The following is a 25,031-nucleotide window of genomic DNA, read 5'->3' on the forward strand; positions in this document are numbered from 1 at the left end:
TATATACAAAAAAGGAGATAAAACAGAATGCAATAATTACAGAGGCATTAGCCTCCTCAGTATTCCAAGTAAGGTTTTTACAAAAGTACTCCAAAAACAAATTAAGCCATATTGAGGGTGAGGAAACAGATATCTTTACCAAAGAAATAATAGCACACAGCATAGAAAAACTCAAAACTAGGAAAGCACCTGGCATTGATCAAATACATGCAGAATTCTTAAAAGCAGAAAAGGAACAACTTTTGGAACCATTAAAAACATTATTTGAAAGGATCCAAAAATGAAGCAGTGCCTACTGATGACCAAATCAGTCATAACTCCTATATACAAAAAAGGAGATAAAACAGAATGCAATAATTACAGAGGCATTAGCCTTCTCAGTATTCCAAGTAAGGTTTTTACAAAAGTACTCCAAAAACAAATTAAGCCATATATAGAACTGGCACTTGGAGAAGAACAAGCCGGTTTCAGACCAGGACGAAGCACAATTGATCAACTATTTACCTTAAGACCGCTAATAGAAAAGACACTAGAGTACAACCAAAGTTGCTACATAAATTTCATAGACTTTTGTCAGGCATTTGATTCAATCCGTAGAAGAAAACTATCTTAGAATTTAGAATTCCCAACAAAACCATAAGAATAATAAAGAATCTGTATGAGAAATCTGAAAGTAGAGTATGAATGGAGGACACCTTAACCAATTGGTACCACACAGAGAGCGGAGTAAGACAGGGATGCAGTCTGTCACCAGACCTGTCAGTCTTACACTGGAAGAAGCAACCGATAAGGCCTTAAACAATGAAGACTCCGGAATCAAAATACATAGGAAAAATGTAACAAATTTAAAATTTGCAGACGACATTGCATTACTTGCAAGCACAGAAGAAAATTTACAGCGAATTTCTGATAAAATGAAGGAGGAATGTATAAAATCTGGACTGAACATAAATATAGACAAAAATTATGCAAATAGGGAAAAGAAGCACCAATCTGTAAATTGATAGTAAGAATCTAGAGCAAATAGAAAACTTCACCTACCTTGGAGGAGTTATTGAGTACAATGGTGAAATTATAAAAGATATAAATAGACAAATCAGTCAAGCATCCCAAACTTTTGGATGACTTAATAAAATGTGGAAGTCAAGAGACATCAAACAAGTAACAAAAGTAAGAATCTATGAAACAATGGTCCTCCCAATACTCCTCTATGGAAGTGAATGCTGGAATCTCAAAAAGGCTGAAGAGAAAAAATTATTAGTTACTGAAATGGGTTGGCTAAGAAGATTACTTGGAGTATCTCTGCTGGATCAACTAAGAAATTAAGACATAAGGAAACGACTAAAACAAGCAATAACAATAATAGACACAATGCAAGAAGAAGACTGCGATGGTTTGGCCATGTGACCAGAATGGAAACAGAAAGACTACCATCGAAAGCCCTGAATACAACGATGGAAGGTAAAAGATCCAAAGGACGGCCCAGAATTAGATGGATAGACAAAATAAAAGAGGACCTAAAAACCAAATCACAACAAGTGACACCAAACTGGACAGAATTATTCGGACTCTCCCAGGACAGACAGAAGTGGAAAGAGTTCATTCGGCCTCATCATGATCCACATAGATGATGGAAGAGAGAAGAACCACCAAGTGGATAAATTTCCAACATCTGTCTCTAATCCAGAGTATTTTAGAAATAAGGTGTGACACTTTTAACTACTTGTATATGGAAATATGACTTCAGCATTACTTCAACCTTGGTATCACTTCTGGTCTGACTCCCATTGATGAGAGCTAACCTCTAGGTCTGACTGCCACTGACGAGATCTCGGCTTTTGGCAAGTACTTTGGTTTTCTTTAGTTCATTTTTCACTTTGATTTTATTTTACTGGTGCTAGTGGTGGTTTTACCCCCACTAGCATTGGCTTTATTAAAATCGGTAGTACAATTAATATCTGCATTACAGGATTACTTTTGGCGATATCACAGCCGCCATTTTACAGTAGCTCAAATAAAGCATTTGCTGGTGGTGTAGAATTATTTCTGTATCATGGGATTATTTAATTCTCAGTCTTGCAACTGAAATGTTTTTTTTTTCTCTCTTACAAACACAGAGGTTATAGTGTTTTTCCCCACCTGAGATAATGGTACCAATTCCTCCAATGGTGCGAACTCTAGAAATTGAAATTCCCAGATGTGAAGAACGAGACAGGTAGCTAAGGTTTTAAAAGAGATAGTCTGAGCAAATAAGATTTATTCTTTCATCCCTTACAGCTGAGGGAAATATTCAATTGTAGTCAAAGATGTGGAAACATGAGACAAACTATTACAGGGTTTTACTTTCGAAGGCAGCACAGTTATTCCTGTAATATCGGGAGCCAGGTAAAAACAATAAAAATTGAAAGATTTCCGATGGAATATATAGAGAACAGCAATGAAATTCTTATACAGATATTTTCAAAATGGGGAAAGATTAGTAACAGAGGAAAGGGTTTATCAGGTGAAGATCCAAACTGGTGAAGTGTCACCTTCACGATGGATATGAAGACGGCTGTACCAAATTTTGTCAACATCAGTACAACCCGAGTTATGATAAATTATCCCGGAGTACAAAGGCAGTGCCTGCGTTGTGATTCATACAATCACTTGGGTGGAAACTGCCCCAAATCTCAATGTTTCAACTGCATGGATATATTGCTAATCAGCATCTCAAATCCTGTTGGAAATGCCAAAGTTCTGAACAGCATGTTAATACCTATCCTTTTAGAACTGTAGCTGAATGAGTGGGAGCACTGGTAGAGTCAATTAGAACACCGTATACATCAGAGAGGCACAGTGAAGAGTTCCCGGATCTTCTGATTCAATTTAGTAAAGATGGCACTTTTAAACAAACTACACTTGGTAAAATCACAAAAAGATTAATATGCAGACAAGGTCTGCATGTTAATTTGGTTTTCTTTAGTTCATTTCAGACCCCTCTGTTCAAATTGGAACAATGTTACCTGGAATTGGGATATGTGGTTAAAATTCAAGCAAGCAGTGAAACAGAATATGATACAATGAGGAAAGGAACAGACTTTCACTCAAAAGAAAAAAGTTGAAAGACCTGTATGAAGAGAGAAGCTGGTTCATAACAAGCCCATGCAATGGTATAGAATGTGGCAAAATCATTAGAAACATCAACATAGAGATAGAAGTGGAAAGACAGAAACAAATAGAAGAAAGAAATTTTAAGATAAAAACACAGCAGCACCTAGCAGATAGCCCTTCAGCTGCCTCCTTCAATAGAGCACTAAATTTTGCAAAGAAAGGACTATCACTCAAATCTGTGTTAGTGGAGAAGACATGTCCACCACTCAAGATATCCTTGACTCCTTTAAAACACATTGCAAAAATCTTTTTGAAGACAATAGTGTGTTGGAAATTATAACTCTTGGAACATTAATGGCTTTCCTGTTTATATCCATGATGAACTTGACAGACCCATTACAGCATCTGAAATTACCACAGCCTATAAAGAATGCTAGACAAGAAGATCCCCAGGACCTGATGGTTTAGGGATAGAACTTTATCGCCAGGCATGGAATTTTATTATTTCCATTCTAGTTATACTATTCAATTCATTTCTCTCATCTGGACACATACCAAGTGAATTTGTAGCAAGCCATACTGTCCTCATTCCGAAACCTAATAGAGATCACACTTTAATCAGCAGCTGGAGACTTGTTTCTCTATCTAATACTGACTGCAAGATATTTTTCTGCATTATCAATAATAGGCTCAAAGCGGGAATGAGATACATAATTAAAAGCACACAAGTGTATGGAGTACCAAGTCAAGCAGTAGAATTTAATCTATTTCTGCTATGATCTAATCCATTTAGTTAACACTGAAAAGCAGTCGATGGCAGTTCTGTTAGTAGACCTTATTCAAGCATTTGATAATGTCCGGCATCCCTTTTTCTTCCACATCCTCCAGCAAATTGGTGTATGTAAAAAGCTGCTATCCATTATCAAAGGAGCTTATGCCAATTCAACTACCTGCCTCCTAGTCCATGGGTTCCTGTCAGACCTGGTCAAAATTCAAAAAGGAGTAAACAAGGATGCCCTCTTAGTTCACTGCTCTTTGCATTGGTTCTTGAACCATTCTTACAGGAAGTCGACAATACACATGCTGTGTGAGGAATAACAGTTCCTTCAACTATGAAGGAAAGTAAGGTATTAGCATATGCTGATGATGTAGTGGGCACTTTGAAGGATAATGATTCCATATATATATATATTTTAGTATTTTGGAAAAATTCAGCAAGATCAGTGGATTAACTACTAATGCCAAGACAAAATTACAAGTTTTTGGAAAGTGGGATCTTGGAGGCATTCCTTTTGGACTGACCCTTAAGAGAAAGAGGACCCCTCATTATACTTGGAATTCCATTCTCCACTTACCCAATATTACCAGTCCAAGAACTTATATACAAGAACCTAGAAACATGAGAAGACTGAAAAATAGGGCCACTTTCCTTTTCTTCTAAAGCCATAGTACTCAAAATCATAATCTTTCTTGCTCAGTTGTACATAATAAATATTACAGATATTACAGAAGCTGAAGGAAAAACAATTATATAGTAAGTCTGTGCAATTTTTTGGTCCAGCCGATACCAAGAAGTTAAAAAGGAATTTCTTCAACTATCAAAGAAGCATAGAGGATTTGGGCTTCCAGTTTTAAAATTCTGTTATTTGAACAATACAGTTTCAAAAATCTTTCTGAGCAATAAACACAAAATGTTATATTCAGGCAATGACAATCAAGGAAAAGAAGGAGTAGCCATAGTATGCAACACAAAACACGAGGCTAATCTTCTTGAACGGCAGCCAGTCTCAAGTAGAGTAATGTGGGCAAATATGAGAATGGGGAACTGGACAATGAGACTTATTTGTACCTATGGTCCCACAGAAGGTTCTACTAAGGTAGAAGTGGAGGAATTTTTTGAGGCTTTAGAAAAAGCAACTGACACAATGAAAAAGGAAAAGTTGATCCTTGTTGGGGATCTAAATAGCAGAGTAAGAAATGATTGTGAGACATACAAAAATATGTTGGGAAAATTTGGAGAAAAGAGCAAAGCTAATAATAATGGCAAATATCTGTTGGATTTCTGCTCAGGACATGGACTGGTTATTACTAACACCATGTTCCAACATAAAAATGTGCACAAATTCACATGGAGAGAGAGAAGAGGCAAGGAATAAGAAAAGTCTCATTGACTATGTTATTGTTGATAGTGATGTTTTCTCCCTGGTGCAGGACACCAGAGTGTACAGAGGATTTGAAATTGGAAGTGATCACTGTTTAGTCTGGAGCAGGATGAAATTGAATTTCATATTGAAAAGAATAACATGTAAGAAAGTTTTAAAGCGAATAAAAGTTGAGCAGCTCTCAAATGTGAACTGTAGACTAAAATACACAAAGATTATTGAAGAAAAAATGAAAGAGTTTGAGAACAGGAATCAAACCTTGGAGATTCAGTGGCAAACTCTGAAGAAAACATTGATTGATTCTGCCAGAGAAGCATGTGGTGAGGTTATCTGCAAGGATAGAAAAATCAGAACTCCCTGGTGGACACAGGAAGTTAAAGAGGCAGTGAAGGAAAAGAAGAAAGCATATCAAAAGTTCCTGTCAAATAAGTCAGCTTGTGCTCTTAGAGAATACAGAGACATATGCAAGAATGCTAAACACTGTGTAAAACAAGCTAAACAAAAGTCATGGGAGGAGTTTGGCAAGAATATAGAAAATAAATATCAAGAAGGTGGCAAAATATTCTGGAGGTTGTTGAAGAAGCTTAGGAATGGAGGAAAGAGTGCTGTAAAAGGAGTTAAAGGTGACATGAAAACGGGAGAAAAAGATATCGTTGAAGTATGGAGTAATTACTTTGAAAAACTGCTAAATGAAACAAGCAGTGATGACAGCACAGTGGTAAAAAAACACTGACCAGGCATGCAGTCAGGAATACATATCCATACTGGAAGTAGAAAAAGCCATCAAAGGCTTGAAATGTGGAAAAGCAGCAGTGGTAGATGATATTCGACCAGAAATGCTGAAATATGGTGGTATAAGAGTCTTACAGTGGCTGCACTGCATAGTTCAGAAAGCCTGGACAGAGGACGAATTCCCGATGATTGGAGTAGAGCTCTCATAGTACCCATATATAAAAAGAGAAATAAAACTGAATGTGAGAATTACAGAGGTATTTCCCTACTGAGTGTTCCTGGGAAAATCTATGCAAGTATACTTGAGAAACGGTTGAGAAGAATTGTGGAAGAAAAGCTTGGTGAAGAACAAGCTGGATTCAGGCTAAATAGAGGCTGTAAGGATCAGATCTTTACTTTACGACAAATAGTCGAGAAAGCATAGGAATATAACAGAGATCTGTATTTAAGTTTTGTCGATTTGGCAAAGGCATATGACAAGGTGCCAAGAGAGAAGCTGTTCAATACGCTACAGTTATATGGTGTCAATGGGGCATTATATCAAGTAATACTTAGTCTTTATCTGAGTTGTAAGTCAGCAGTTAGAATTGAAGGAAGTACAGGAAGATGGTTTAATGTTAAATCTGGTGTGAGACAAGGATGTACGTTATCACCTCTGTTATTCATTATCTATATGGATCACATTATGAAGGAAAGTGGTATTAAACATGATATCAAAATTGGAGATGTTAATGTCAGCTCTTTGCTTTATGTGGATGATGTTATACTTCTAAATAAATCCGCTACAAGTCTGCAAGATTCTCTGACTAAATTGAATAGCTGTTGTAATAGATATGGTATGAAGGTCAGCAATAAAAAGACAAAGACAATGAAAATAGGCAGAATCATTGAAAATGTCAACTGTGTTGTGAATGGAGAACCTGTGGAACAAGTGAAACATTTCAGGTACTTAGGCACAATTTTTACTGAAGATGGTAAATTAAATATAGAAATAGACAACAGAATCAGCAAAGCTGGTATGGTAGGAAGCCAATTGAATAAATTCATATGGAATAAGAGAGAAATTAGTCAGAACACTAAATTAGCTGTATACAAGACAGTGTTCAAACCAGTTTTAACTTATGGATCTGAGAGCTGGGTCAGAAGTAAAACACTTGACTAAGGACTGGAGACTGCAGATATGAGAGTCCTGAGAAAGATTATAGGCGTGAACAGATGGCATCAATGGCAATATCATATTAAAAACGAGGATATTAGAAAAGAACTTGACATTGTTAACATCCAGGAATGCGTTAGCAGAGCTAATCTCAGGTGGTACGGTCACCTAAACAGAATGGGCGAAGAAAGATTAGCAAAACAAGTGTTCTCTGTCAGGTCAGTTGGCAGCAAAACGACCCAGAGGAAGACTAAGATGTAGGTGGATTGATACGGTACAAAATGCTTTAGATGATAGAAATATAAGATCTGATAATGTTGGAGTCTTGACAAGTAACAGACTGATTTGGAGGAAAATTGTAGATAGGAAGTTAGTAATGATGTAATTTTTTTCATGTATTACTCTCATATCCTGTATACCCCTTGAGGGTACATGGCAGGAATTTGATGATGTTGATGAGTTTCAAAAATCCATAAGATATTGCACACTAATCACACATGTGCAGACCTTCTCCTGTACTACCTTGGTTTTCATCTTCCCCTGTTTGCAGTTAATGATTATAAATTCAAAAGCTGAAATTGTTCCTGAATACTACAATGTTCTTAACTTTAAGACTGCTAAAACACTCTGGCATTGACATTCTTTCCATTAAAATTTGGTATAAAGAAATCTTTAATCTCTTTTGCTACGAAATTCCACAGTTGGGTACCGACAACAATACTTTGTTTCAGAATTTGTGGAAGTTCCAAGGGTACCATAACAGAAGGGATCTTGCTTGGAGAATTGCATATGGCCACCTTCCAGTCACCATCAAATGGAGGTATTTCAGCATCTGAGATCCAATCTGTGACATCTGTTACCAATTGGAAACAGTAGAACATGCATTCTACAGCTGCCCTCTTGCCCAGCGTATTTGGAACAGATTATGTAATATATTGGACATTCCATTACTTACAACAGAACAGGTTATTTATTTATTTTTATTTTTTTGCAATATCCACCACCCATTAGCAATGGGAAGGGAATTTTGATTTTTATAATTAATGAATTAAAGTACCGTTTATGGGAGGTTGGAAAGAAACATGGATTTGAAAACCAGCAATATGACATCCAAATGCTTTATAATATTATATTGTGGAAATTTTATTGTTCAGTCGGATGATTTTTGTATTTAGAAAGAAGCATTCTAGGAGATATCAAATTTGTCATATTGTCAAATTTATGTCAATTGAGATGTCAATTTTTTATCTGAAATAAAATTCTGTCTATTCTTGCTATGAGAGGTTTTTTAAATAGTTCCATCTTCTTTATTCAATGTGGTCTTATAGTTAATTGCAAGGATGACTGGAGAGAAATCCTAGGCAGAGAAGGCCAACTCGAGGCAGTTAACTCAGATGGGCTAACTACCTGGGTATCAGTTATCCTTGCGCTTTAGTTTCAATTCGTCTTTTGATTGTTCATCTACGAGTATATGAGATTGGTGAAAAAGGAAAACTGATAGCCTTTGGCTATATGATGATATAAATTAGCCGAGGCCCTTTCTCTATCTCTCATGCTATCTTTCTCCTAATGCTATCAGGCTCTCTTGTCCCCTATACTAACTACTCTAGGCCTATGATGAGCAACTTTACTTTTTCACCTCAATAAAGGTCAAAACCAGTCTGGGTAGTGATATATACCTAGTCTAGCTATAAATATGGTTACAACTTGAACAGCACATGCCTCTTTAATCCAGGGGTTGGCAACCAGCGGCCCATAAAAGGTTGACCATACTTACATAGCATGTGGCCCATAAAATTTTATCAAGAAAAGACGTTATGGACATTTCAAGAGGACGTTATCGTTATTAGCACCTCTACTTAACCATCTAGTCAATTGCTAGATGGTTAAGTAGAGGTGCTGTGCTAAAAATACTTTTTTAATATTTCCCCATAATGCATAGCATTATGCATATCTAAGGATATGTGCTTTACATCATGGGCGATACTAAGGCAAGAGATGTGAATTCATCAACTTCTATATACGAGTTGCCCTGTCCTGAAGCTACTTCAGGCATAACTTGTTTGCTTACACTTGGGTAAAGGATTAAACCAAGAATATAATTTCTTGGCATCTTTAATTTATAGTATAACTAAGTAGAAAAACTTCCAATATCTGAACATTTCAAGTGGAAAAGTTTTGTTAGAAACTTTTGGAATGTATACTCTATTAATATTATTTCTGTTAATAGAAACCTATAAAGAGAGCATTCATGGTATGTAAACTTCCAAAAAAAAAGAATAAGATGGAAGATTCAATAATATGGATAGTGTTCTTTTGTGAAAAGAGTGAATAAAAAAAATCTAAAATTTTGGTCCTCATATAATGTTTATGCAAATCGAACTCTTATATTCTTCAAGCTCAAACTATAAGTAGTTTACTATCCTGGATATTAAAAGAGAAAGTAAGTTACATTCAACAATGACTGTATTCTGTTGAAAGAGAAAAAGTGAAAAGGATATCAGTGTTGATTTTAAATTTCAATTTAAAAAAAAAAAAATTGGATTCATTAAGGAAGAGAGAATTAGAATATATATACCTAGTCTAGCTAGCTATAAATATGGTCACAACTTGAACAGCACATGACCCTTTAATCCAGGGGTTGGCAACCGGCGGCCCATAAAAGGTTGACTATACTTACATAGCATGCGGCCCGAAAAATTTTATCATCAAGAAAAGAAGTTATGGACATTTCAAGTCAATTGCTAGATGGTTAAGTAGAGGTGCTGAGCTAAAAATATTTTTTTAATTTACGTGAAGAAATAGATATTTTCATGACAGAACATGAAAATACTGTCCCACAACTATTGGATAAAAAATGGATTATGTTTCTTGCATTTATGGTAGACATTACACAACTACCTTAATGAACTTGATTTGAACCTGTAGGGCCAAGGTAAATTACTATCAGAGCTGTTTTCTGACATAAAAGCTTTTGAAGGCAAACTGTGTCTGTTGAAGAAATTATGATGGAAGAAAATCTATATGATTATATATATTGCAAATCGGCATCTACAGTTGAATGGAAAACACAAAAGGAAACTTTTGTTGGTATTATTGAAGATTTACAAAACACAATTTTCAATAAGATTTATGGACATTCATAAAAATAGCATCGAAATGCGATTATTTTTGAACCCTTTTAATGTCGACATTGATGACCTACCAAACCGACTACAGATGGAAGTTTTGGAATTGCAACACAATGAAATATTAAATAACGCATTTTCGTTAGAAAATATCCAAAAAAATTATCATTGCTTACCAAAAAATTTGAAGGATTAGTCAGTTTCACAAGGAAGATGATAGCTACATTTGGAAGCACATACATTTGCGAACAAGTATTTTCTGCCATGAGTTTTAGAAAAAATAAATTTTTTTCTCGACTAACTGATGAACATTTGTATGCTTCGATTCGAATTTACATCTCAGGTTTTAAAGTGGATCTAGATAATTTGACTAAGTAAAACAATCGCAAAAGTCACATTAAGCAGGGAGACATACATATTGTGATGCATAAAACTATATTACTTTGTTTTTACGTGATAATTTCTCATTGAGTTTCATTTTCATGTTTGTTTCATATCTCGTACTTTAAATATGTCTGTGTTTTTTTTTTAAGATTGATATAATAAAAATTGATACCTTGAGTATTTTTTTTACTTGCTATTTTCTATTAATTAAACACTTGCGGCCCAATTATTAAAAACAAAAGTTGAATGTGGCCTGCGAGTCTGAGAAGGTTGCCCATCCCTGCTTTAATCTATTAGTAAATCATTTACAGCTTTCAGTACATACAAACCACATGTATAATGTGCATATAGCAGCACTCGATGTTCGAAATCCCCTTTCCCTCTTTGCTTTCATGTACACCTGAAGTCTGTGAGGCCATATATTGATGGCAGCATGCACAACAATCAATGGAAATGCTGCCACTGCTCATAAATCCACCCTCAGGCTGGCAATGCTGGGAAGTTGTTGCTTGCAGGCTACTCTCTGAAGCTCTGATCACAATTTGAAGATCAGTAGATTCAGTGGACTTCTAGATGGCCTATCAGATAGTTATATGTGGTTGGGCACATTCTCCTCCAACTACTGTTGTGTGGTTCTCCCTTTGTGTGCAGGGACTGAGTCCTACAGGTCCACTGCCTTCCGTGAAACAAGGTATTGTTCTGGGGCTGTACCAAAGGTCCAGCATGTTGTCTTGATACACTTTAACAGTGGTTTTGATCCTTTTCTTGCAAAAATGCAACTCGGATACCCTGTCACTCCCCAGCACCAAACCATCACTGATTCAGGGTGATGACATCTCTTAATCCTGGGTGCTATGGCATGTGTTGTGCGAATCATCTGGGGCATATACCTGATTCTTTTGGCAATTAAATAATTCTTCAATGGTGAAAATCTTCTTATCTGTGAAGAGGATATCTCTGTGTATATTGTTTGCATACTGCCAGAGATGTGCCCTTGATTTTATCACCCTCTTCCACATAATTTGTGGTGTTAGGACGTGTCCAGTAGAACAACGATAGGTTCTCACCTCAGGTCATCAGTTAGTACAATGATATCATTCTCTGCAGAATGTTCATCTCTTATGACATCACTTTCTGCGTTCTCACAAGATCTGTGGAAGCATGCCTTTGCAACCCTCACAATGTTGCGTCCTAATGCAGCATGGTTGACCTGTTCTTTGGCAGTCAGATATGTTTTCTGTATCGTTATAATAGTTAAGTCTTAATACACAAACATCCTACTGATCCTGAGTGTTTTTAGCTTGTTGAAAATAACAGGTGGCTGCATTCCAACTTTGTGAAGTGTTATTACAGCTACACAGTTCTCATAATCTCCCCACTGCATGTTGACCCATACAGCTAGACAACTCTCTCTACTGATAAACATGCAAGTGTTGGCTGCACACAGTGCTACTAACAGAACCAGGCTCATGCAATTCTGTGGATGGTGTGTGGGGGGGGGGTGCAGAAGTTGTGGCAATATTTATGGCAAGACTGTATGTATGTGTGTATATTTATGTTTAAGTTCAATTGCAAACCAAACTAGGAATCTCAAAAAATAGCATACATAAAATACTCCATATCTTGAATTTGACAAAGACAGGTGGAGGAGGCATAGTACACCAACAGGCAGTGAGCCCATGGTTCGTGATGATGATGATATCTCAAATTCACATGGTCACTGATTTTTATAGTTGATTTCTGTATTCCATAATCCCTGAGTTATCCATCAGGCACAGCAGAAAATCAATTTGCTGGTCAGATAACTGAAAGGTTGGATTACTGAAAGTACAGTTACATGATGCTACACCAAAAGTCTAAGCTAATAAAAATAAATAATTTAATAGAAATCTTAAACTTATAGATTTCAGAAATTATTTTTTTTTCCATTGTGTCTCCCACCCATGAATGGTTACGTTAGTGCTGTGGGTGGGCTAAGATTTAGCTGTAATTATTAAAAAAAGATGACTACAGATAACATTAATTCATCATACCATAAAAAATTAGAATTCTTAAAAAAATTAATCCTAACCTTGTAGTTTTTACTTTTCTGGTGATTTTATTCTATAAATGCTTGCTTTGAGACACTTTCTATATTCTATAAATGCATTTTGCAAAGGCTGAAAGTTGAAGAGATTCGGGTCAATAGTCATATTTCAGTTATTAATTGTTAAGCTGCTAGAAAAGCAAAATTCTTTTTAAATACTTTCCTCTTCTAAGAGATACATATAATTTATGACACTTTTTAAAGGATCATTGGTTGCTGAGTTTTCTAAAGTAGAGATAAGTCCTAATATCAGGAAAATTTATGATTGTACTCAGAGGAATAGTCATTTCTGTAACTATTATAATAAGCTGTTAGGTATTGTTCACACTTTACAAATTTGTCCTTCACCTGATTGTATTGCATTCCATCAATTTAAATATGGCTTGAAGGATGAATGACTGAATGGAAAATTCAGTCTACAAACAATGGTTCATGATGATAAATTTAAAACAGTGTTTTGAAATTGTAGGAAAGGGAGGATAGGGTGAGGAATATACACTGTTTGGAAAGAAGTCAATGGACCCCAATGGGCAAGGTGCACTGTACTATGTAACGAGTCATGCGTAATAGCCAGTATAAATTGGAGGAATAGGATATGCCCAAGTCAGTGTAACTCTTTCTGGGTGAAATTGCTGCAAGAAAGGAACTGACGGAGTTTGAAAGAAGCATTGTGATAGGATGCCATGTTGCAGGCCTATCTGTTTGGCAAATTGTTGACAAATTGGGCCATCCCAGCTCAACAATTAGTGATACAATACTGAGATGGAAGTGTAGGGAGTCAACTGCAAGTGGATGACCCACTACACTCACCGAACGTGACTGTAGGGCAAGGATATGTAAAATCCACCGTTTGTCACCTGACATGTTGAATGTGAAGTTCCAGCTATCAACTGTAACATGCATCTTCACAAAAGTATTCAGAACTGAGGCTCACATCATGGGTTTCCATGGTAGCTCCATATTACCTGAACCACCATGTTTCACGTTCAGTGGTGCAAAGAGAATGTATGGTGGGACATGGAAGCTTGGAAAGTTGTGTTATGAAGTGACAAATCATGCTTGGTGAATGCACAGATGCTTGATGAACATCTCTTACAAGAGTGCATAACCCCAGCTATGAAATCCAGAGGTGACAGTGTGATTATGGTCCTGTTTTTCCTTATTTGGGCTCAGACCTCTGTTTGTGGTGCCACAAACATTGAACTAAGAGAGGTATCTAAACATTCTGGACAATGCAATACTTCTTACTCTGTGGCATCATTTCTATAGAACTGACTATTGTCTTTTTCAACAGGACAATGAACTGTGTTAGCAGACTGCTGTAATTGCATGGTTTGTGGACATAAACATCAGAACACTTGACTGGTTTCCAGAGAGTCCTAATTTGAACCCTGCTGAACATCTGTAAGATGAAATGGAGTATCAGGTGAGGGTCCAGGACATCCACTCCACAACTTCCAGGACCTCATTACATGCCTACAGGAAGAATGGTCCAAAATTCCTATTGATTGTTATTGTACAGTTGTGGAAAGTATGCCCCATAGGATTGCTGCAGTCATTGCAGTAAAATGACTGACAAATTTTATTAAGGTGGTCCTACATTTTATTAAGGTGGGTGCCATGGCTATTTGTTCCTCACACTATGGTGTCTAATGACTTCTTTTGTAGCAGTGTATTTCAGCTTTCACTTGGTAAACAAATACATTCTATATGTAGGCACTCTTTCAACTAACACTGACACAAACCAGGAGACAAAGAGAGGTTGTATATCTAAGCAAAATAAACAGTGAAGAGCATCCTTCTTTGTAAGATTTTTTGCTAATGCAAAGTAGTGTAACAGCATTAGAGAAAATAGAAAGGCAACAGCAGCTAATTTTGAGAGGCCGTGAGTTACTCTTGAAATTGTTTTTTTTTTTTTTTCCTAAGTTGTTATCAAAGGATTCCCCAAAAATTGACATTGTCAATTTGCTCCATATAAAAATGAGGTGGCTTTTCTCATATAATATTATTAAATCATAATGAGCAATGCTTTGTTTGTAATAAGTATGGTCGTTTTGCTAAGAATTATAGGAAAAGATTTAAAAGTGAAAATTCATCAAAAGGCACTTAAAGAATCCTTTGGAAGGAAACAAAAGGAATTTAATTATGAGTATGCTCCAAGTAAATGGTGATATGCTAGATTATTATGCGATTGATATAAATCAGTTGCATAAAAGCAGCATTTAGATAACATTATATAAATTAACACATGAAATGACAAAAAGGAAGACAATTTATTATATTAGATAGATATATAGGAAATATTCCATATTGATACTGATGCACATGTTTCAATAATCACTTGGAATTTAGAAATCTTCAGATTATTCCAAATGATATTCATAATTTTAGTCATGCAGTAAGACTCAAGGAATTTTTGACTGTCATGTTCTACAAAATGTGTAAATGTATTTTTCATTCCTTTGTTTTCCTCTTAAAGTTAAGCTACCTTGTGCAAATCCTTCATTTGGGTCATCATACTTAATCAGATTTTCTTCAGTAATATGGCTTTCTTTCTGATTATGTAAATTGTACAATCAGCACATTAGACTGTTACCTATTTTTGTATGGCCCATGAGCTATGGATGGTTTTTAAATGAATTTCATGACAGAATCGTGAAATTGCTATTTCAGTAACCATAAATAATGTGACATAGCCAAGCCGATTCTTTTGCATATTTTCCATGGCTGCTTCCATGTTACGTGTAGTTATGGTAATGAGCATATCTTGCACTCTCATCTCTGCTTGCTGCCACTGCTCACACAAATTATTTCAGACTGAAATAATTTGCCAAATATTTCGGTCTGAATATTACAGACCATCTTCAGTGGCTACATAGGAATAGTTTTAAAAAAAAAAAACAAGGTGGAATACGAACAATTGATCATTCACACATAGAACGAGCCCCGTGAGGTCATATCGCTAAGTATTAGAAGAGTAAACATTTTTAAAGTCATAATTAAAGATGTTAATTCAGAAATTCATATAATAATCTTAAATAACATTAGACTAATATAAGAAATTTACATGCAAGAAAAAAAAAAATAATGTGTTATCCTGATTAAACTTTCCCGAATTTTCGATATCGATATACAGTCGTTACGATTCAAGTTAGGACGTTGAATTGAGACCTCCACACTTTCTTTAAATAAATGTTCAAATTTGTAGCACCATCTGTGTAGGAGGAGAGTCTTGGACCAAAGGATGTTGTGGCTTGTTTCTAATCCATGCTGAGCTAATCCATATTTCTCAGGTTTAATATCTTTAATTGTGACTTTAAAAATGTTTACTGTTCTAATACTTAGCGATATGACATCACGCAGCTCGTTCTATGTGGGAATGATCAATTGTTCGTATTCCACCTTGTTTTTTTTTTAAAACTATTCCTATGTAACCACTGTAGATGGTCTGTAATATTCAGACCAAAATATTTGGCAAATTAAACATTATTCTTGTGTAAACGTGTATATATTTCTAATTATTATGTCACAAGTATCGTTAAAAAATCATATTTGGTACATATTTGTTATGTTCTTATATATGTAGTTCAGAAACAACTATTTCTAAGATGTGAAAAGGCATTTTCTGAGATGAAATACATAAAATCTCATTACAGAACTTTATCTGATCATTTGCAATCAATTTTGATGACTGGAAATACTAACTTTGACCCTGAATTAAGTGTAATTATATCTCATAAAAAACAATTCCTGACTTCTAATCCCCCAAGAATCAGTTTATACACAATTATATATTTTTTTTGTTAGAAAGCATGATAGCCTTGATTTTAACCCCTGGCCTGCAAAGCATAAAGTATTTACTGCTGGCAATCTCAGAAAAAGTTTGCTGACCTCTGGTTTAGAATATAGTCCTGAACTAATTTTAGTAACATATTTATTTTTATAATATCTTTGAAGGTTCTTCCATTGACGACAATCAACTGATAAGACAATAACAGGTATGACTGGTCTTGGGTGAAGAAAGTAAAATTTAATTGATCTTTTTTTCCTCATTTCCTGTAAGTTAATTAAATTTAATTGAACATTCAGTGCATATCACTTCTTACACTTCAGTTTCTGTGAAACATTACCAAACTCTTCTGAAATGTATGGGAAAATTTCAAATTTTATTAGAAGATTAATGAGAAAGCAAGAATAATTCCTGGGTTCAATGCTTCATTGTGAGTGATTGGTGTATTTAGTACTTATGTAAAATTGGTGATTTGTATATGTTTCACTGTATATGTACATTTATAACACATTACATACCCGTAAAATGGTGCATAAGAAATATAATGCTAACTAGAACAGTGAAGTAAAGAATAAGAATGCTTTCCCTGCTAAAGACTATATTGAAGTAGATATTGAAAATCATTTACCCTCTGAAATTGCAAGATTAAAGCTAATTAATTAGCCAGACAATGTAGAATTTACAGAAAGTTGAGTAGCATTTAGAGAAACACAGGAGAATAAGAAAGTTAAGCAAAATGGAAACACAACATCAGGGATCATAATGAAAAGCAGGTAAGTAAAGTTGATTGTAGAAATAAGGATGTTATTTGGCATGCAACTCTATCATAAAACATGCCATTAATGAGCAGTTGATATCTTCAAGTTCTCCCAGAGCAAAAATTAAAAATATAGTACATGCAATTGAAAAACAAAAGAAAAGCAAAAGAGATAATTCTTGTAGGTCTGAATGACTTAACTAGCAGTAAATTCATTGAGAGAGGATATGAAAATGTTCTTGTAAGAAGTCAGAGTGAAAAGTGAGAATTGTAAGTCGATAAGAAAGAAATGAATTAAGAAGGACTGTGATGGTGAACAATTTGATGAGTAGGCTGTGTAGAAGGAATGGATGTGTAGTGTGAATTTTAGGTAAGAATGGATTTGTATAAGAGGGACAGCTGGCACTTAAATCCATTTGGTATCTGGAGTCTTGAAAACTTATCAGTTGGTATGAGACTTAATATAGAGCATCAAGGAAACTGAATTATGATGGGAGGAATTGTGAGAACCTGTGTGTGTGTAAGAACGACATTGTTATGTAACTGTGTTAATGATGGAAATGATTATGAAGAGAGAACAATTTTGTGTTCATCTGGTTTGGACCTATCAAGCATGTGCAAAGATGTCTGCATAAGTAAGGCAGTAGATAAGAACAGAGATCCCCAAGTTGAACCATATCACACAAGCTGCAGACGAGCATACAAAAGAACATCCAGTTAACTTCTGTCTGTGCACGAGTCCTAGGAGTATCAGAAACAAAGGGATAGAGTGTTGGCTTGGTCAATACATTGGGGCATCATTGTAGGCATTAGTGAGACCTGGCTATCAAAAGCACACAAAGTAACTGGTATTGAGTGTAAAGGGTACAGAATTTTTGGAAGGATAGACAAGATAGGAGAAGGGGTACTGTTAATGATATTAGATGACTTGAATCCAGTTAGAGTTGAGACCTATGACTGCAATACTGTTTATCATGTAGCAGTGAGTTTGAAGCCATCTGGTGTGAGGAGGAGTCAAATATGTGGTGTGGGGTGTTGTTACAGACTTGGTGGATCGGTTTCTAGTGATGAACAAATACATTATCAAATAAAGATAATGGATGAGAAATGAGTAATCATAAAGGGAGACTTTAATTATCTGAACATTTAAAAAAATACTTAAATGATGCAATATCAGAATGTGTCCCTAGAGTCGAAGAATAAGTAGGGTAGCAGTGAAATGGAATGTTTCATCTAATTAACAACTAAATTTATTGAGTTGTTGCAAAACAACTTCCTCAACCAGAATGTGATAGAAGGAACTCAGTCAAAAAGTGTTAGATCTGATTACAGTGCCAGAGGAGATTTTAGTTTAAGATATAACCATTCTGCAACTGGTTGGTGACACTGATCATGTGGTACTCACATGGGAAATGGATAAGTTTATAAATGTTCCATTCAGAAAAGTTACATGCTGAACTACAAAGCAGGAAATTAGGACCACATGAGGGGTATGCTGGGTTCTGTGCCATGATATCAGTTTATTGGATGGGAAGGATATGGACAGTGCGTGGGAAGTGTTTAAAAAATACTTCAGTGATGCAATATCAGAATGTGTCCCTAGAGTCCAAGAATAAGTAGGGTAGCAGTGAAATCATTTCATCTAATTAAGCAAGAGATTTGTAAGAAAAAGTTGAGGTGGAAGGAATATCATGTGCATAAGGATGATGTCCGTTATGAAAATTACAAGGGGCAAGCCAGAAAAGTCAAAAATGTTTTACAGAAAGCTAATTCTTAATATCAAAAGAAACTGGCTCTGCAAGCTAAAGATAATCCAAAAGAATTTTATCATTATGCTGCAAGTAAAAAAAAAAAAGAATGAATATGAAGGAATAATTCTACTGAATGCAGATGGTATGCAGGTAACTGATGCAGAAGGGACTGTTCAACTAATAAGTGGCCATTTTGCTAAAAGCTGTCAACCTAGTATATATAATATTGCACTGGTATATCTTCACTGTATGAAGGAACTAAGGTGTATGTGATTGGAGGGGGGGAGGGTACTAGAGCAGTTGCACAAACTAAATAAGAATTCTGTAATTGGGATGTCATTGGCTATCAGCACAGATGCTAAAAGAGAGGTCAGCTGAAGCGGCTATTCCTCTGACCAGGCTGTATAACTTGAGTCATAGAACTGCATTCTACAGGAGTGGAAAGAATGTATGGGGTAATCCCACTGAACAAGGCTGGTGCAAAGACTGATATATCCAACTGTTGACCTGTTAGTATCTCTGGAGTTTTGGTGGTGAAGATTTTGGAAAAGTTGGAGGGCTTGCATACAAAAATGGGTTGACAGAGAAACTATTCTTTGTGATAAACAGCATGGATGTTTAATAAGGAAAAGTCATGTTTTAGCAACTTGCCTACATTCTATAGTAATGTTACCACTGAGTTAGACATGGGGAATGAATACACTATTATACTTTTGGATTTTGTTAAGGCTTTTGACAGAATACAGCATGAAAGACTGTTATATAAATTGGAGAATATGGGATTGTATTATAAAATAGTGGCATGGATAAGAGAAATGGCTGACTGACATATATCAAAAAATGGTATATGAGGGATTTGAGTCTGTAAGATTTAAGGTAACCAGTGGTATGCCATAACTATCAGTCCTTAATTCATTCATTGTTATTCAGTCAGTACATTAATGATATTGTGAGGGATTTGACATGCAACATATATATTTGCTGATGATGCAAAAATAGGTAGGGTAATCAGTAGGGATGCTGAATATTCAATTTTGCTATTATTTGGCCTATTCAGCTTTTTTTTTTTTTTTTTTTTTTTTTTTTTTTATTTTCAAGTATTCAGCTTTGACCTATACTGTCAGCTATTTAAATCTTTCTGTAAACTGTTTTGCTACCAATTTTGTATCATCAGCAAACAACTCAATATTTCACTTCAGATCATTTTTCTATATTATTTATCTACAAATTAAACAGCAGCAGTCCTAACATAAACTTGCAGCACACCAGTTACATGCTTTCTCCTGCATTTCTGCTCCTCCATATTATGATATTATATGATATTACTTAAGGAATTTAAATTGCACACCATACATTAATTAGAATAGCTTTTAAGATTAATTAAAATAACTTTAAGAACCTCCATAGTGCAATTAGAAGAACAACAGGACACTGTGCCCTTCAGATGGAAACGATCGAGTTTGATTCACATCACGACAAGAAGAATCTTTACATAGGCTTTTTCAATTGAATATGAGTTAGCTGATTTCATACGGAGGTAGGAGGATTTTTTCTCCTGGAAACTTGTTATGCATACAGGCAAATCAGTCATGAGAATACATGCAATTTATAGGGGGGAAAAATACTATTGTTGGTGGTGGTATGTCATACGAGGGTGTGCTGAAAAAGTTATGGTAATCACCATGAAGGAATTGATATACAACCATGAAAAAGAACAAATTATTACAATTTGAAACATGAGGTTAAAGGGTTTTACGATACGTTCTTTCTTGTGGTTTTATCAGTTGCTTTAATATCATTTTTGTGCTAGGTGTTTATTAGAACTTTTCAGGAGACCATGCTCTGGATATTCCTTCACATTGGATTAGATGAAGAAAAACATCTATATTACATAGAAGTTGTTACAAGTCTGAGAGGCAATTCTTAGAATCAGCATTAGCCATGAAGCACTCTCCTAACCTTAACAAGCATAGTTAGTGGCATTAATTTACCAAAGATCTGGAAGACTATCATTTTAAGACCTAATAGCTGGACTTCTCTAAATTAACTTTGTTATTATTATTATTATATGGGCACCTCCATGTAGTCCGAAGACCCATCGCAGCAGACCCAATCTATCATACCTCTCCTTAAACCCATTAACAGACAAAGCACTCACAACTGACTCTGGAAATCCATTTCACTCATTCAGAACTTGAAAAGGAAAAAATTTAGTCCTCGCACCCCTACTAACCACACCTTTATTCAACTTTGAGGTATCACCCCTTGTTCTGGTCCCCCTAGCCAAGGGCTGAAACATTTCCCCCTACATCTATCCTATAAAAACCCCTTTCAAGAAACCTTTGTTTCTATTATATCCCCTCTTTTTCTCCTATAAACCAACTTCTACAATCCACGCACCTTCAATCTGTCTTCATAGGGAACATTCCACAGGCCACTCGCCTCTGAATCCTCTCCACTGTTTCCTCATCCCCAAGAAATCCAGGGGACCAGACTTGATCACAATAATTCAGATTTGGGTATATCATCATCATCAAATTCCTGCCATGTACCCTCAAGAGGTGCATAGGATATGATAGTACTACATGAAAAAATTACATCATTACTAACTTCCTATCTACAATTTTCCTCCAAATCAGTCTGTTACTTGTTAAGACTCCAACATTATCAGATCTTATATTTCTATCGTCTAAGGCACTTTGTACCATATCAATCCACCTATATCTTGGTCTTCCTCTGGGTTGTTTTCCTGCCACCCTGGCAGAGAACACTTGTTTTACTAATCTTTTCTTTCCCATTCTATTTAAGTGACCATACCACCTGAGATTAGCTCTGCTAACGCATTCCTGGATGCTGACAATGTCAAGTTCTTTCCTAATATCCTCGTTTTTAATATGATATTGCCATTGATGCCATCTGTTCACGCCTATAATCTTTTTCAGGACTCTCATATCTGCGGTCTCTAGTCTTTGGTCAAGTGTTTTACTTCTGATCCAGCCCTCAGATCGATAAGTTAAAACTGGTTTGAACACTGTCTTGTATACAGCTATTTAGTGTTCCGACTAATTTCTCTCTTATTCCATATGAATTTATTCAATTGACTTCCCACCATAACCAGCTTTGCTGATTCTGTTGTCTATTTCTATATTCAATTTACCATCTTCACTAAAAATCGTGCCTAAGTACCTGAAATGTTTTACTTGTTCTACAGGTTCTCCATTCACAACAGTTGACATTTTCAATGATTCTACCTATTTTCATTGTCTTTGGCTTTTTATTGCTGACCTTCATACCATATCTATTACAATAGTTATTCAATATAGTCAGAGAATCTTGCAGACTTGTAGCGGATTTATTTAGAAGTATAATATCGTCAGCATAAAGCAAAGAGATGTCATCAACATCTCCGATTCTGATATCATGTTTAATACCACTTTCCTTCATAATGTGATCCATATAGATAATGAATAACAGAGGGGATAATGTACATCCTTGTCTCACACCAGATTTAACATTAAACCATCTTCCTGTACTTCCTTCAATTCTAACTGCTGACTTACAACTCAAATAAAGACTAAGTATTGCTTGATATAATGCCCCATTGACACCATATAACTGTAGCGTATTGAATAGCTTCTCTCTTGGCACCTTGTCATATGTTTTTTCCAAATCGACAAAACTTAAATACAGATCTCTGTTATATTCCCATGCTTTCTCGACTATTTGTCGTAAAGTGAAGATCTGATCCTGACAGCCTGTATTTGGCCTGAATCCAGCTTGTTCTTCACCAAGCTTTTCTTCCACAATTCTTCTCAATCATTTCTCAAGTATACTTGCATAGATCTTGCCAGGAACACTTAGTAGGGAAATACCTCTGTAATTCTCACATTCAGTTTTATTTCCCTTTTTATATATGGGTACTATGAGAGCTCTACTCCAATCATCGGGAATTCATCCCTCTGTCCAGGCTTTCTGAACTATGCAGTGCAGCCACTGTAAGACTTTTATACCACCATACTTCAGCATTTCTGGTTGAATATCATCCACTCCTGCTGCCTTTCCACATGTGGGTATATCAAGGCCTTATAAAGAGGAATAACCACTTCCTTATCTCTAGTTGGTGTGGCACTTCTGGCAACTCGTATAGAAAAATATGACTTCTGCATCACTTCCGCCTTGGTATCACCTCTCGGTCTGGCTCCCACTGATGAGGTTTCAACCTCAATAAAGGTCAAAACCGGTCTGGTAGTGACCTTTCCCATAATGCATAGCATTATACATGTCCACAAGGAGATGTGCTTTGCATTATGGGATACTAAGGCAAGTGATGTGAAATCATACCACCTTTACCATGAGTTGCTCAAGTCCTGAAAATACTTCATGGGCAAACTTTTTTACTTACACTCGGACAAAGGAATTAATAAATTAAATAATTTCTTGGATCTTTAATTTATTAATGATCCCAGTAAATTATTTAATTTATTAATTCCTTATCTCTAATTGTTAATGTTTTCTTCAATAGCCAAGTAATCTTATGGGCAACTTACCAATATGTCTTCTAAACTTTAACTCTGTCTACCGCCACTACTAAATCTCTAGCTTCATCTATTTCCTGGACTACAGTGCCATCAGTGTGATACACAGCTTGTAATCTGTTTATCTGTTTATCCCAAATGCATATTTACATTTTTAAACATTAAACTGATGCCTATTATCTTTTGCCAATACTAACATACTATTTAAATTGTTCTGAAAGCTCTCCACTTTTTTTTTGCGTGTGAACATATTGCTCTCCAGCTTAATTTAATTTTCTAACCTAATAGATAATAATAATAACAGGACTCTAGCTTTGATATAGTAAGGGTTTTTTTTTTTTTTCCAGCAGAGGTCAGGCCATTAGTTTTAACGGTTGATCAGTAACTTTAGCATACCATGTAGGTTGTGTAGTGCAGCTTGTTTCTTTGTATATATGTGTATACTTCAGATGATGACCTTAATGTGAAGGTCAAAATGTTGAGTGTTTATTTTGGTTTATATTAAACTAAACAAAGTCTTACTAACGCAGAAGTTGTTTCCATAATTTTCATGATGTATTCGGAGCGTGTGTAAGCATGAAGGAAAGGATTTGTTGTTATGCTGTACTTGTTTCCAAACAAGTCACTTATATAACACAGACTTTTCTTGCTTTGGCAGATTATCCTGTTTATCTGGGTAGTAAAAAAAAATGAGATGCCATATTACCTTACTCAGTATTGATGATGACGAATGACCTTTGTTTGGAAAGACTTGGTTCAAATCCTATTTAGCATGCAATATTTTTGAAAAAAATCGTTAACCTGTCCATGGTACTAATGTACTAAAGGTTTACGACCTTTCATGGTGGGATTCGTAAAAAAAAAAAAAAAAAAAAAAAAAAATAAATAAAATAAATAAAAGTGCTTCATTTGTGGATGGTGCAGATTTTTCTGGTAAAAACTCAGGTTTTTCATCCTGAAACCAGTGAAATCTTCTAGAGAGCACATAATTTAAAGATATACCATGCTAGCTTCATAGTTTCTAAACAGGGACAGCAGCATAGCCCTTATGTCATGTAGATATCTTGAACTAATAATTTATAACATAGAAGGATTCTCACCCTTCCCCCATCCCTGCAAGTATATGTTTTCATTTCTGAGGTGAAGATTAATGAATCCCTTTTTTTCCTTTGAAATTTTTATGTTGAGGATCATTTTGGATGAATGATCAGATGGACTGTTCAGTTTGTTTCATTGTGAAGATAATTTATTAGTTTGAGTATGTCCATATAAAGAGGAAGATTAAATAACCATGTTAAATACAGATTTAAAGATATTTTACATGACATTTTGAAAAGTATAGACAGGAAATGTTAGTTCACAAATATAAGGCAAGTGCTAAGAATATTATGCATAATGTTTTCACATATTTATTTCATTGTTATTCATTTAATACATTTGAGATGTTATGTGCTGAT

The 25,031-nt window shown here is 35.4% G+C and overlaps 1 protein-coding gene across 7 annotated transcripts in view; it reads left to right on the plus strand.

Moving 5' to 3' along the window:
• LOC150095252 (uncharacterized) overlaps positions 1-25,031 on the plus strand; it is a 542,725-nt gene that overhangs the window by 315,181 nt on the left and 202,513 nt on the right. The gene's annotated exons all lie outside the window — the stretch shown is intronic.

The sequence above is a fragment of the Typopeltis vanoorti genome, chromosome 20, assembly GCF_054136105.1.
Source record: "Typopeltis vanoorti isolate ZY-2024b chromosome 20, IOZ_Tvanoo_1.0, whole genome shotgun sequence".
Lineage (NCBI taxonomy): Eukaryota > Metazoa > Arthropoda > Arachnida > Uropygi > Thelyphonidae > Typopeltis > Typopeltis vanoorti.